Genomic DNA, 15,931 nt, shown 5'->3' on the forward strand with positions numbered 1-15,931 from the left:
TATACCCCCTGCAACTAGCCTCCCAGATACAGTCTAAACACAGAAGGAAGCTTAAACCTATTTAAATGGAAGCCAAATCATCTCATTTTTCTGCTGAGACTCCAACTCCCTCTGTTTTTCCATCTTCTTCAGGGTAAAAGCCAAAATCCTTACAATGGTTTAAATCATGCACGTCCTCAACATTCACATCATGCGCTACATTGGCCTCCTTACTGCTATTTTTCATCTCATACTCATAAATTTACGCCTCTACTTGAGGACACCGGTTCCCTCTTCTGAAAATAGTCTTCCTATAGATATCTGCATGAATTTTTCTGTCACTTCTTTCTGGTCTCCACTTATCACCTTATCTATGAACCTTTATTGTATTTTATACAATAAAAGAGCAAACTCCCCACCTCAGTACTCTTCACCTCTTTTATACTGCTTGATATTGCTTCATAGCACTCATCATCTTCTGATAGTCTATAATTCACTTGCTTATTTGTTGGTTTTCAATGTCTCCCTTACCACTGCCTTAAGAATACAAACTTAGGCTGGAGTTGTGGCTCAGTTGTAGAGTGCTTGCCTCACGTGTGTGAGGCATGGGGGGTTCAATTCTCAGCACCACATACAAATAAATGAATAAAATAAAAGCTCCATCAACAATTAAAAAATATTTAAAAGAAAAGAATATGTACTTAATAGGACCACGGATTTTGTTTTACTCACTGCTTTATCTACATTGTCTCACGAAGTACATGGCACATAGCAGACTCTATTATCTAAGGTGATAAATTCCATAAAACAAGCCAGACAAATTTCTGAAATAAACAATTTTTACAGATAGAAAAAAATTTAAATGTGTTTATTTGGGAAATTATATTATTTTCCTAGTGATACTGTAAAAAATTACCACTATCAGATCAGCTTAAAGCAACATCCATGGATAACAAAACATTTTTAAGTTCCAGTAATCTCATAATAGCTCAGCAAAATCCCAATGTCCTTTGATAATATCCATTCAAACTATAGTTAAGAAGATAAAAGTTTTAAAAATCAAATATTCACATTTACAAACCAGATGAGGAAAAGAAAACAGAAAAAGATTTTTTTAAAAAAGGAATGTGAAGCATATTAACATTAATTGTTATTGATGACTTAAAATTACTTATCTTCTAGTTTTTTATTTGTTTAAAAATTTTTTATTCTAATTTGTTATATATGATAGCAGAATGCATTACAATTCATATTACACATATAGAGCACAATTTTTCATATCTCTGGTTGTATACTTTTCTAGTGTTTTAATTGTCTTATTTTAGCTCAGATTTTATGTGAAGTATTCATCATAGATAACTTTCCCCATTTCTTACATTCTATTGAATTACAAAGGCATTGTCATTGTTATGGTTTGGATATCAGGGATCTCCTAAAAGCTCATGTGTTAGACAATGCAAGAAACTTCAGAGGTGAAATGATTGGGTCATAAAAATCTCATCCTAATCAGTGTGTTAATCCACTAATAAGAATTTACTGAGTGGTAACTACGGGCAGGCAGGATATAGCTGGAGGAGATAGGTCACTGGAGTTGTGCTTTGCGGGTATATATTTTGTCCCTGGTGAGTGAAACACTTTTTCTGATTGCCATGTTCTGAGCTGCTTCCACCGTGGTGTTCTGCTTCATCTTGGGCCCAGAGCAATGGAGTCAGTAATCTACTACGGACTGAGACCTCTGAAACTGTGAGTGTCAAATAAACTTTTCCTCCTCTAAAAGTGTTCTTGTCAGGTCTTTTGGTCACAGCAGTAAAAAAGCTGACAAAAAGTCATCATTTTGACATTTTTATTATTAAAAACTCTAAAGGTCTCATCCAGTTAGATATAATGAAACATTTTGCATATTCTGCTAGTCACTAAGTTATCCATAGCAAATAAAGTGTGCAATAAGAAAGAAGAGGGAAAGTAAAACGATTTTTTTTTTTTTTTAGTTATCGGCAGACACAATATCTTTGTTGTTATGTGGTGCTGAGGATCGAACCCGGGCCGCATGCATGCCAGATGAGCGCGCTACCGCTTGAGCCACATCCCCAGCCCGCAAAATGATTTTTTATTTACAAACTAGGAAATGATGCTGCTTGGTAATTTTTACACCAAAATCTCCCTGACAACCAATCACCACCATGTCTTGATACTTTCTCCATATTCAACTAGCATTAGTTTCATATTTTCAGGTCACTTCTTTCACATCTCATCCCTCCACTACTACCAACTCAAAAAAAAAATAGTTAACTTGATGGATAGAGATGAATAGCAATTTTTAATTTGAACCATTTCATATTTAAAAATATGTGGGCCCAACCCAGTGACATAGGAATAATGAAAAGATAGCACCACTTTAAAAGTTCTCTAAAAGAGTTCAAAAATCCAATTCTTAATCCAAAGGCACATACCAAGTTATAGTCAAAAGCAGATTTATGGAATTGCTTCAAAGTCAAAGGATACAAAAGCAATTTATGAATGATACTGAAATAATGTACAAATTAGCTGTTCACATGCTATTACTCTTAAGAGGTATTTTTGTTTTGTTTTGCTTTTTGGTGTTGGGTATTGAACCCAGGAACTTTGTACATATGCATTCTACACTGACCTACACTCTTTAGGGTTTTAGATTTAAAACAAGTTACTTTAAAATGTTAGTTTTTAATATCAGAATTATTTTAGGTGTATTCAGTGATACATGCTACCTTAATCAAACATCCAGCTTTACATTTGCCTTACTTTTAAGATTTCAAATTTTTACCCAACTATTTATGTAGGACAATAGGTCTCAATCTTTGTGGTGATTAGATTTGTCTAAGGAGTTTTTTTAAATCTCTAGGCATCTAGGAATTTCAATTCAACAGATTAGGGAGGAGCATCAAATGCCTCAATGCAATTAGTTAACACAGTTGGTGATGCTTAAATCATAGTTGGAGAAATGTTCATCCAGAAAATCAGTAATAAACATTTTCTAACAACTCTTGAGAAAGTTAGACTAATCACAACTTTTAGACTAGCAGTATTAATTTCACCTGAAATGACTGAAGGTGATATTTTTGCCTTCTTCAACCTGAAAACACTAACAATAGCAATAGCAGGCTTTTCATTAACATAGCCATTCATTATTTTTCCATGTTCTTCACTCTTTTTCCCCCTTTTTCCCATTCTTCTTCCCTTTCCAAGAAAAAGTCCTTCAAGTGAACACTGATTATACCAATTGAATATAAAACATAACATTTGATATCAAACATAGTTATAAATGTATGATGTATGCACAGATGAACTCTAGAATTTGTGGTCTATTAAAAGACCTTTTAGGGACTGGGTTGTGGCTCAGTGGTAAAGTGCTCACCTAACATGCATGAGACACTAGGTTTGATTCTCAGCACCACATAAAAATAAAATAAAGGTATTGTTCTCACCTGCAACTAAAAATATATATACTTAAAAAAAAGACCTTATAGAGTCAGCTAAGCCCTTATAGTGTCCACTAGATTTGGAATATAACCTATAAAAATGCAATCAACTTTCAGCTGCAACCACTGGATCATCCTTTTGCCCCTTTTAATTATATTTGGGCCACTTTTTATTAGTCCTATAAATATCAGCTATCTGATTTAATTATTTTGTGCTTCTTTTCCTGTTTTGGATTTGTTTGTTTGTTTCTTGGTATGTATTATTTAACCCATCCCTTAACCTCAAAAGACCTAAGAAGGTCACTTTGCCTAATAAAGTTAATAAGTTCATGATATCTATTCTCTATTTGGAGTGAGCCATCAAATAATTGAGCAATATGAGCAGGACAGGGGAATGTTGAACTTGTGTAACAGTAATAGAATATTATGAAAAGGATAAAGTACAATTTATAAGCCACTAAATGTCACTTTCCTTTAGTTGTGATTAATGTTCAATAGCAAACTAAAATTTAACAGCTCCCAGTCATATACAGGATAGTTCGAACTTCTTAATATGACACAAGGTTCTTTAGGATTTTAAACAAGTGTTCTTCTAGCCTTTGGGTCTATCGCTTTCTCAAAAAAAAAAAAAGTAATAATGATTTCATATTTTGTTTAGTGCTTCCCACTTGCCAGGTATTATTGCCAGGCAATTTGTATAGTAACATTATAAATAAATATTATTAGGGCTGGGGATGTGGCTCAAGCGGTAGTGTGCTCGCCTGGCATGCGTGCGGCCGGGGTTCGATCCTCAGCACCACATACAAACAAAGATGTGTCCGCCGAAAACTAAAAAAAAATAAATATTAAAAAATTCTCTCTCTCTCTCTCTCTCTCTCAAAAACAAAATTAAAAAATAAATATTATTAGCTACGGGTTTTTTTCTTTTTCTTTTCTTTTTTTTTTTTTTTTTTTTGGCACCGGGGATTGACCTCAGGGGCACTTGACCACTGTGCCACATCCCTAGCCCTGGTTTGCATTTTACTTTGAGACAGGGTCTCACTGAGTTGCTTAGCCCCTTGCTTTTGCTGAGGCTGGCTTTCAACTTGCCTTCCTCCTGTCTCACGAGCCGCTGAGATTCAGGGTGCACCACCGCGCCCAGTATTAGCTACATTTTAAAGGAGAAAGACATTCAGCATTTTACCTACAATCTCAAAGTAGTGTGAAATGAAGTCAAGACTTGAACTCCAGGGCTGGGGATATAGCTCAGTGGTACTGCACTTAACTAGCATTGTACAAGGCCCTGGGTTCTATCCCTAGCACTACAAAAGAATTTTTTTAAAGATTCAAATTCCAATCTGACTGACCCAAAGTGCATATTCTTATTTATTATATTTTGTACATCTTCTTCAATCCCTCATTCCAACCATAATAAATTAAATCATGTCTTCACATATGCCATACTTTTCAATATCTTCATATTTTGCTCATGTTGTTTCTGCTTCTGGGAGTGAGCTTTTAAATTTTATCCCTAAAGACTGATTTGACTTTCAAAAATAGTTACTAAAAAAAGTGCTGATTATATGCCTGGCATTATTCTAGGCACAAGAGACTGCTGAGCTTTATAGGAGCTTTATAGGGCTTACATTCTTTAAAAGCCTATTATTTTATCAATACCTGACTGAAAGTCACTGCTTTTATGAAAATTTCATTTATATCTCTTCTTTATTGTGGTATATTACATTGTACTGTATTTATTTACATATTTATCTCACCCTCTAGACCATTAAACTCTTTGACTATAAAGAACCCTTTCTCATTGAGATGTGAATCCCCACTCCTCAGGAGAATACCTGTTCATAAGCAAGTGCTCAATAAACAATTAGTAAGCAATAGAAAACTACATTAAATATTTGTCTGATATGCCATATCTATAGTTCACATAAATTAGACATTAAAAATACTTGAGAGAAAAATAACATAATTTAAAAATCTGTCATAGAAAAAAATGGTAATCACAAATATTTAAAGAAATATTTACATTTTACCTGGGTACTTTTAAATGTACAGGTTTATATTATATGTTATATTAAATAATAGATTGTAGCAATCTAACTTATGTAATTAATCAATTGACAAAATATACAACTATTATGCAGCTTCATAGTCTAATATATAAGATAAATCACATCATTCACCATAGTTGAAACTTAGTATTATTTTTGAGAGCTTAACTGCTCTAGCATTAGCAAAGAAAATAACTATTGATTAAAAATGAAGAACTATAAATACCAATAATTGTGCTGTGTATAAACAATTTGCATACATATATTTAGTCTATCAAATCACATTATTTTAAATATAATCAATTTCTTATGAAGAGGATTATGGTTTTAAGAACTGAAAATTTAGCATTATAACATATTTTAAACTTATTTTTAATGGCTTGTTTATATATATTTTGCAAATTCCAAATTATCATTAAATTTTTTTCACATAAATATATATACATAAAACATCAATTCACAAGCTAACAATTCACAAAGCATGAAATCTATATGTACATTTCCTTATAAGAATCTGAATTATGTAATAATATAACCTACTAGTTGTAGAATCATAGAATTTGAGATCTAGAAGGGCCAATGGCTGCTATCAAATCACCAGAAGCTAGGAAGAAGCAATGAAGTTTTCAAAGGGATAATAGCCCTGCCAACCCCATAATTTGGGGACTTTTAGTCTCCAGAGTGTTAGACGATAAATTTCTGTTGTTTTATGGTATTTTGTTACAGCAGCCCTAGGAAACTAATACATCTATCCAAAGTCTTTGAGCAAAAATAATTCAAGAAACAAAGGGATAGGAATATATCTCAATTGGTAGAGTGCTTGCCTAAGGAAGCCCTAGGTTTGATGCCTTCCACCAAAACACACACACACACACACACACACACGCACGCACATGCACAAAAACGTGCACACAGAAAACAATTTTTCTTCTCCTTTTTCTGTCTCTTCTTTTGGCTTTCTTCCTCCCATCTCTCTTTCCTGATTGCTTCTCATCTGCTCATAAACATGATTATGTTCTCCATATCCTAAAAAAAAAAAAAATCTTCTCTCAGTGGTCTCCATTATGAAACTGCACTGGTCACTAGTCACTTGCTTCTTCAGCTACCAATCTTTAGAAAGTATTCTATCCCTCTGTCACTACTTCCCTATTTCATCTTCATACCACAGTTCTTATCCTCTAGCATTTTGCTTTGGCAACAAGCTCCTATTGACAAATCCTCAGTCTTCTAAAATTCTCATATTTTAACATTTGATATTGCTGTGTGTAATCAACAGCAATTATTGTTGGTTACTCACTTATTGTTGAAAGTCTCTCCTCTTTTGATTTCTATGACATAAAAACATTTTTTATTTATTTTTCCTCAAGTATTTCTCTAGTGTTCTTTCATTGCTTCTGTCATAACCCTTTACCATTCCCTGAAGTTTTAATCTTAGGGTGTTCTCTTTGTCTCTCTTTTTCTCTCTCTCTCTCCCTCCCAATCTCTTTATAAGGAAATATCAACTTATTATATGGGTTGGTTATGGGGGATTTGTTTTGTTTTGTTTTGTTTTGTTTTCATTAAGGGGAATCAAACCCAGATTCTATGGATGTTAGTCAATTCTATGGATGTTAGATGTTAGTCTATCACTGAGCTACTCCCCAGCCCTAATTAGATGATTTTAACTATCATTTCTTTGCAGATAACTCCTAAATATGTATCTCTACTCAGTCACACTTTTATACAATGTACTTTCATGATTAAGAACATAGCAAGACAGGTCTAATTTTAAGCCCCAGCACTGTCACCTACTAACCCTGCAATTTCAGATAAGAGCTAGTTTGGATCTTAAATATCCCCAAAGACCTATGTTTTAAAAGTTTACTCCCCAGCTTGGGAGATAGTAAAAATTTAAAGAGACGGAGCCTAGTAAGAGGTCTTGCAGTTGCTGGGGGCATATTCTCTAAAGGGACTGTGGGACACGTCCCTATCTTTCACATCTCAGATATTAGGTGAAGAGCTTTTTGTACCACCATGTGCTTCTCTTCATGATGTGCTGCCTCACACACCCCAAAACAATGGGACCAACCAGCCATGGATTGAAAGCCACAAGCCAAAATAAATCTTTTCTCTTTTTAAGTTGATTTATTTTAGGTATTTGTGCAGTTATGGAAAGCTTATTCACACAGCAAGGTATTTATTTCTCAAAATTTCAGTTTCCTTATTTGTCAAATGGGGTTACTAATAATAACAACTACTACACTGGGTTGTTAGAAATATTAAATGAGAAAATGCATTCTGAGCAGTGAATTTCTGTGTCTTTTTCAAAAGAAGTCATCAGTAAATGTCACTTTGCTGTTAAGTGTCTGACATCTCCACATAATGGTCCAACTAGCATCTTAAATTCAATATGTGTGAAATCATCCCACTTTGCTGCGTCCCCAAACTATGATTGAATCATAATCCTAACCTTCCCTGTGAACCAAGAATACAATCTATTCAAGGCTGTGGGCTCACTTAAGAATGTAAGGGCCTTAAAAATTCTCTCCTTAAACTATTTCAAAATATAAAATAAAATGAATTTTTTTCTACCCAGTTTGTATATATTTGCCCATATCACCACACCCACCTCCACTAGATTGTAAGCTCCATTGCAGCAGAGACATTTTATATACCTTGTAGTACCTAAAAGAGAATTTCATGTAAGTATTGGAAGAATATCTGTTTGTATGAATTAAGATTACAATTTTTATAAGTACCTAAGTTCACAAGCTAGGTTTAAAGACCAAGTAGTCTAGTCTATCACCACAACAACCCCCATCATTATCATCATAATTAAGAAAATCAACAAATATTGATTGATATTAAGAACCCACCAGCACTCTCCCACAAAAACAATAATAGCAACTATCATTGGGTGAAGGCTTACTGTGTGCTAGGCATTGTTCTCAGCATTTAATATATTAAAATATTCAGCTCTACACCTGCAAACTGTATAACTGTATAATTTGGGAAAATTGTTTAACCTGATAACTACTTAGAAGAGCTGTTTATAGTTTCACATGGAACAATTCACATAAAGTGACTAGTACTGTGCCTGGCATACAGTATATGTTCAATATATGTTAGTTGTTATTATTCTTGTAAAAAATATAAGTGTGTGTATAAGTGTGGGGAAAAACCTTGTTCTTAACTTCATTCATTGGTAAAAACAAAACTGAATAAGCCTGAAAAATTAATGACATTGATTTATGAAACAAACATACTGGTGTAAAGAAAGGTATCAATGAGTTTAACAAGAAGAGATAAATGAATTATAGGCCTTTTGGCAATATGTATATGTTTGTGTATGTGAGTTTGTGTGTATATACACATACATTATATGTATACATATATATGCAAACTATAACTTAATTATTTGAAAATAAAATATATCAGGTAAAGAGAATATAGAAATAAGTTTAACATATTTTTCTATACATTAATTTGAAATAATAAGAGACTTTTGGAATTAAAATGACCAAAAACTGAGCCTAACATTTTTAAAGAAAAAAAATCAAAATTGGGGGATATTTACCTCTTTCATTTATTTTGCTGGACACACTGATTGCAGCATCCTGAGATGGAAGCATATAAAAATGTTTGCAGTTTCTTTCCTAGAAAGAGAATGGAACTAGGTATATGCAGAATTGCACATATAGCAGCTTTTTTGTAACGTGGTCAACAATTTTTATGGATCCTTTACTTTGAAGAATATTAGGTATTGAGAAAATCTTCAATTCTTTCTTAGAACTATATAAATGATACATCAGACTGTGGAAAGGATCTGGTCTCCTAGGGCCAGGATCTGGTCTAGCTTTTGTCTCGGCTCTTCAATGCTAATCCTTCTACAATTTCAGTGAAAAGAAGGAGAAGGAAAAGAAGGGTCAAATGGGTAGCAGATTTCTCTTCCTTTCCTAGGAAAGAGAGAAGTCCATGATCAGGATATCCTGAGCAACTTGTATAATCTGTAGGTCTAGGAAGGGATCTACTTGCTTCCTTTTTATTTGCAATACTTTCTTCCATCTACTGCCTTATAAATCCACAGAAATAATCATAAAATAACCTTGCCCTGACAAGAAGAGTACAGAGGGGGAGAAAGCACACTGTTATATTCCCCCAGATTCTAGCCAAAAGATATCCACTTTTTCCATCAGTCTAGTAGAAAGGAAAATAGAGAATCTAAATCTCTCCTGTAGATTGATGGAGAGAATAAAATTAAATATCTAGCAGCTGAGTGATCAACAGTGAAAATATGGGCAATATTGCTGCTATTTATCAGAATAATTATGTTACTCCTCTCATTTCTCCTTTTTAAGTTAAAATTTAAAGGGAATATAACATCAAGATACAAAAACAGAGGAACCTTAATTACATTCACTCCAAACACAATCCTACTTCTTTTATTTAAGTTTAATTGTGTTTCTATCTTCTATTTTAAGTAAGATCTCATGCATTCATTTTTCTTGTTAATTATAACAATAAATGACTGATGTGTAACGGCAACTATAAGCTGTTCACTAAAACAAAGGAATTGTATCAGGGCTGACATACATGATTGACTTGATTAGAGAAATGTATATAATGGCCAGTTTTACAATAAAGATCACAGATAAGCAAATTCTTTTTTTTAATTCCTCTAAAGAATACTACATGGACCATCCAACAGATCTGAATGAATACATGGTTACACGTGACCAACAGTACCAAAGAGGACTTTAATCCTTTATGTCCTAAGTTTAGCTACTTCTTTCATGGCAGAGTTCATCTTGAGAGTTCTATTTCATAAGTTTTATTCACAAAAATTCTTTATGGTAACATTCCCTATGTAAAAATTAAGATTTTCACAATAGAATTTTTTAGCAGGACAGCAGAGTCTATAGTAGTCTTTTCACAGCAAGACTGTCCCAATAATTACTACAGCATGTAATTTCAGTTAAAGCTGCTAACCATAGACTATAATTAAGTTTAACATTCAAGACCTCGCTACACCTCTCTATAAAGAGTAAACACAATTTGGCATACAACTGGTATTTCTGAAGTGTCTGAATTCTCCTTCATTCACACAGCTGAACTATTCATTGCACACTTTAAGTTCCACACATAGACACCAAGCATGAAAGAAATGGGAAACATTATGCTAACATGACTATAGTATTGATGAATAAAAAAACATAACCCCAAGGCTAAGCTGCCAAATAAGTAGTGAATTAATTTCTGTAAAGTACTCCAATATTACAAAGGTGTGTTGAAAGGTGTCTGCTCATGTTTCAAATTAAACGCACTGCTGGTCAGCATTAGCACCTCTGCTTTGAACACCAGCCATTTGCCTATAACACTTCAGGGGCTAGGAAAAACGGATTTGCCGTTCACACTGGAATAATTAGAACATGTCAGGAAGAATTAATTTCCTCATTTTTCAAAAGGATACACAGAAATTACCATGTTATTATATGACAGGGTCCCTTGGAGAATTATATTAAATTTAATTTCTAGCGCAGCCCACACAACAAATTAAAGTCATAAATAAGATGGAAAGAAGCGGGACGCAGAGCATATGTTTATGGCAATGAGTGAAGCCAAGGGACCAGAAACAACTATCTTCATTTCATTTTATTTAAATCAGCCAGACACTGTGTATCTGAATGACAGCACTTGTTAATGGTGCTGAGATTATAGGCTCCTTAATTTTAGAAAACAGAAGCAGTCAGTCAGTGTCTAAAATAGTACATTTCCTACAATGCAAAAATTAGTATAAATTTACTTCCCTTTCAAGTCCATTTCTTTTTGCCCTGCAGCAAGTGTAACAAAGATAAACTTATTTATAATAATACTGTTTCTCTATTCATCTTCTCTTTGGACAATTTTCTTGGGTCAAAAAAATAAAAGAAGTAAAACAGAAGAGTCACCAGGACAAGCAAAATTTTCAAACACTGTCTATCCAGAATAGAAGCTTCCTGCTCCACCCTGTAAATATACACCCACCCATTTAGAGCTGAGAGATAATTTTCCCCAAACAATATTTTGTTTTTCATATTAAAAGAAATTTTTTTTCAGACTACTCATGAAAACGGAGTGAAACTGCAAAGGTTATTGTTCAGCCACCCTAAAAGCATTGTACTTTTTATTCATTAAGACAAATATGTGTGTGGAACAAAAGAATCTACAGCCCACTATTAGATCTGCCACTCATGTCTAAAGACCCTTCTGCTGCCCTCTATACTTACTTAAAAATCTCTTATTTTCTCAGAATCACCTCCTTCCTTTCTACCTGAGGCAGGTATAGGCACTCAAGGAAGTATTCTCATTTTTAACCACCTCATCTACTTTGAAATCAACCCAATCCCAGCATGAAAATATTAATAAAATTTTAATAAATGTATTATAAGGTATTAATGATATTTCTCGTTTTACATATGTATACTTTATTTGTTATTTAGGTTATGGGTGAAATAACCAGGCTAGAAGTAAGTTTATAAAATACCTCTTTAATTTTTTTTCTACATAGTTTTTTTAAAAGATTCAAGATGTCCTATAGAAATCACCACTCTTGCATTGAGAAATCGGTGTCCTCTCCAACATTTAAGGCTGGTATTTTATACCTACCAATAACCCAAATACTTCAATTAGCAATTATAAAAATAATTTATGTTGTGTTATTTTCCATTCACAGTTTCTTTTTCTTTTTTCTTAAACTGGGGATTGAACTCAGGTGTACTCTACCACTACAATACAACACCAATCCTCTTTTTTATTTTGAGATAGGGTCTCTATAGGTTGTGGAGTCTTGCCTCAAATTTGCCATCCTCCTGCCTCAGCCTTCTGAGTAGCTAAGATTATAGGTGTGCACCACCATGCCTGGCCTTAGTTTCCTAAGAATGCATAATTACATTGTCTTTTAACATAAAATATGCACAATGTAAAAAAATGTAAAAAAACAACTGCAAAAAAAAATCAAAGGGGTGGAGGTTTTTTTAATTTTAAAATGATTTAAAGTTACCAAAGTAAAAGCAATGAAAAAAACTACCACAAAACAAAATCATTAAGTATAGCAAATTTTTCCCCTTTTAGCACAAGCTTAATCTCCATATATTCACATAAAATTCTAAATCATAAATATTCAGATTACTCAGCTCTAGAAACATGCTGGCATTTTATCATGCCAAAAACTGAAGACCTTTTTTTTTTTCTTTTTTTGGTACCAGGAATTGAGCTCAGGGGCACTCAACCACTGAGCCACATCCCCAGCCCTATTTTGTATTTCATTTTAGAGACAGGGTCTCACTGAGTTGCTTAGCACCTCATCATTGCTGAGACTGGCTTTGAACTTGTGATCCTCCTGCCTCAACCTCCCAAACTGCTGGGATTACAGGCGTGAGCCACCTCCCCAGGCTTGAAGACATTCTTAAAGTGAAAAAGGAGTTTGTACACTTTAAGAAATGACTGTTGTGAAACTGAGCACTCCCTTGGGTGCAACAAACTTTAAGTAATTTGTGAATCAATTAACTGGCAACTCTCTTCATAACATAGATTTCACACTCCCAGGTCACTGCATTATCAGCCTGATATGAATCATAACATTTTGGAGAAAAGTTCATAATTGAAATCATTAATTAATTTAACAGGACTTTTAGTTATGCATTACATTAAACAGCTGTAAAGGAGCAGAGATTAATTAGTTGTTTCTCTGACAATTTTCACTGCTGCTATTACTTGGTGGAAAACTTTTTGACTTGGAAAGCACATCATGCTGTCTGTAATCTGGTAGTGACCTATTCAAGCATTTGAAGGAACATAATTTCACTAAAAGGAGGTTTGGAGCTTCTGAAGTGTTTCTCTGGGAGTAAATAAAATCATAACCAACAAATATTGCAAAACTTGACTTTCTCCTTGTGTAAAAATGAAACCTGCATCTAGAATAAAGTTTTAAAGTATACATCATAAGTACCTCATAGAAACAAAGATACCAAAGTTACTGCCAGTTGACACTTTTCTGAAGCTATGGAGATGATATGAATTGATATATTTTGCATATTCATATTATTACCTCTTAAAAAGAAATAAATAGAAATAAAAATTGTTAACCTAAGTATTTATTTTATAATATAGTGCCATTAATTCTTAGAATTTAAAACATTTTGACTATTTACAAGTTATCTAACAAATTAATTCACTAGCCAAGTTCAAAACCAACTCAAAAAGGACTACTTTAAGGAAAAATAATTAGCAACAGTACATCATTCCAAAGTCCTTTAATATCATATCATAATCTGCATAACTTCATTTTAATAGTTTAATATCTCATGTGCTCTAGTAGAAGCACTAAATAGCATATATTGTGGAGATAACAGAGGTAATCCCAAGAAAAATACACATCTTGAGCAAATTAATTAGTTGAAATTAAACATTTTCCAGGTTCATATCAGAAAACAGTCAACTGCACTACTGAAATCTCAACTGTATTTTTTCAACCTAATCTTTTCCCCCATTCCCTTTGACCCACATATTAAACTTCTTACATTCAATTAAACTTCTTACAATTCCCAAAACATACCAGGCCCACTTAATGTCTAGGTGTTTTTAAAATAGTGTACCCTTGACTTAGACTACTCTATCTCCATATCCCCTCCAGGTATATCTCTACTACTCCTATAAGAAGCAACTCAAAGGTTAACCTACTAAGTGAAGCCTTCTCCCAATTCTTCCTGGTAAATTTCAAATTTCTGTTTTTTACTTCATTCATATTTGATTCTAAAAGTAATATGCTAATGTAATTTCTTTCTTTACCTATCTCTCCACTAGCGATTTAAGCAACTTAAACCGACTTTACTGTGCTTTTAACTTTTAAATCTCAACATGTCTATCTGTAACATAAGAAGCCCTAAACAGATGAATGTTGATTGAAAAAAAAAGAATTAATAAATGAACATGTACATATTTATTTCCATACTTTCTCTCAATAACATTTATTTAGAACTTGTTATAAATCAACCATAGCTCTTGCTGTTTGACAAAATCTCTATAAACATTTTCAGTTAAAAATAATGGTGGGTGTGATGGCATGCAACTATAGTTGCAGCAACTTGGGAGGATGGAGGATTACTTGAACCCAGAAAGTTACAGGCCAACCTGGGAGACTTAATGAGAACCCATATTTAAAAAAAAAAAAAAAAAAAAAAAAACACTACACACTGGCCTTATCTATTTTTTTTTTCTATTAACTAGTGAAATTAGAGTGGGACAGCAAGAAGAAACCATGAAAAATATAAGTTACTTTAGGATATTTTTACCAAAGTCCCTTTACCATCAAAAGCTCTATTTCCCAGGAAATCAAATTAAATGAACATGCTAATAATAATCTGTTCTCCCAAGACTCCCTTAACTACTAGGGCAGAAGAGTAAACCATTCTCTTTTCTGAGATAGCAAGTTATAAAATTATACTAATTACAGTATTATTTGTCTCTTTTAAAAAAATTCTGTAGTTTTTAATACTACAGATAGACAGCATGGCTTTATTTTATTTGTTTTTTTATGTGGTGCTAAGTATCGAACCCAGTGCCTCATACGTGCTAGGCAAGCGCTCTGCCACTGGGCTACAGCCCCAACCCTTATTTGCCTCTTTAGATGCATTACTTCCAAAATTTCACTCCACCTTGCAACCAAGAAGGTTGATCCTGGTTAGAGCTGAAGCCAGAAGTCAGATTAGAAGAAAGAAAGTTAACATCCAATGAATGATACATCGAGTATATAAGTGCATTCTACTGTCATGTATAACTAATTTTAAAAAATAAAAAATAAAAAAAGAAAGTTAACATCCATGTAGTAATCATACTTACAATTTTTGCTGCATTTGCCCATCATAAAAATTAATTTATTAAGTCACCCTAATAGCTACTATAATGTAAAGTGAAATATGGAAGTGATATCTTGATAACATTAAATGATCATAAGACCAAGAAGACTCCTGAATCAAGAATAGACTCATATCTGCCAGGCACAGTGGTGCACACCTGTTAATCCCAGCAAATTGTGAGGCTGAGGCAGGAGGATCACGAGTTCAAAGGCAGCCTCAGCAGATTAGCAAGGAATTTAGCAACTCAGTGAGACCCTGTCTCTAAATAAAATATTTTAAAAAAGGGCTGGGGATGTGGCTCAGTGGTTAAGCACCCTGGTACCAAAAAATAAAGAGACTCCATATCTGAAAATGTACAGACTTAAATTTCACCTTCAGATACATATTAAAATACACAAATAGGGCTGGGGGTGTGGCTCAAGCGGTAGCGCGCTCGCCTGGCATGACTGCGGTCGGGGTTCTATCCTCAGCACCATGTACAAACAAAGATGTTGTGTCCGCGGAAAAGTAAAAAATAAATATTAAAATTCTCTCTCTCTCTCTCTCTCTCTCTCTCTCTCTCTCTCTCTCTCTCTCTCAA

The 15,931-nt window shown here is 33.6% G+C and overlaps 1 protein-coding gene across 13 annotated transcripts in view; it reads right to left on the bottom strand.

Annotated features, from left to right (window-relative positions):
- Nucleotides 1-15,931, bottom strand: part of LOC107135671 (transcription factor SOX-6-like) — a 244,762-nt gene that overhangs the window by 102,663 nt on the left and 126,168 nt on the right. For 7 of the 13 annotated variants that reach the window (XR_007342339.1, XR_007342343.1, XR_007342341.1 and 4 more), the window contains 2 exons: nt 9,036-9,114; nt 8,088-8,143 (listed from right to left, as the gene is read on the bottom strand). The exons of 4 other annotated variants lie outside the window; for them this stretch is intronic. The gene's annotated coding sequence lies outside the window, so the exon portion shown is untranslated. Of the gene's footprint in view, nt 1-6,349; nt 6,506-8,087; nt 8,144-9,035; nt 9,115-15,931 lie in introns of those variants that run through there. 2 more of the 13 variants (XR_007342337.1, XR_007342348.1) reach the window with 2 other exon arrangements.

This window comes from Marmota marmota, unplaced genomic scaffold (genome assembly GCF_001458135.2).
Source record: "Marmota marmota marmota unplaced genomic scaffold, marMar, whole genome shotgun sequence".
NCBI lineage: Eukaryota > Metazoa > Chordata > Mammalia > Rodentia > Sciuridae > Marmota > Marmota marmota.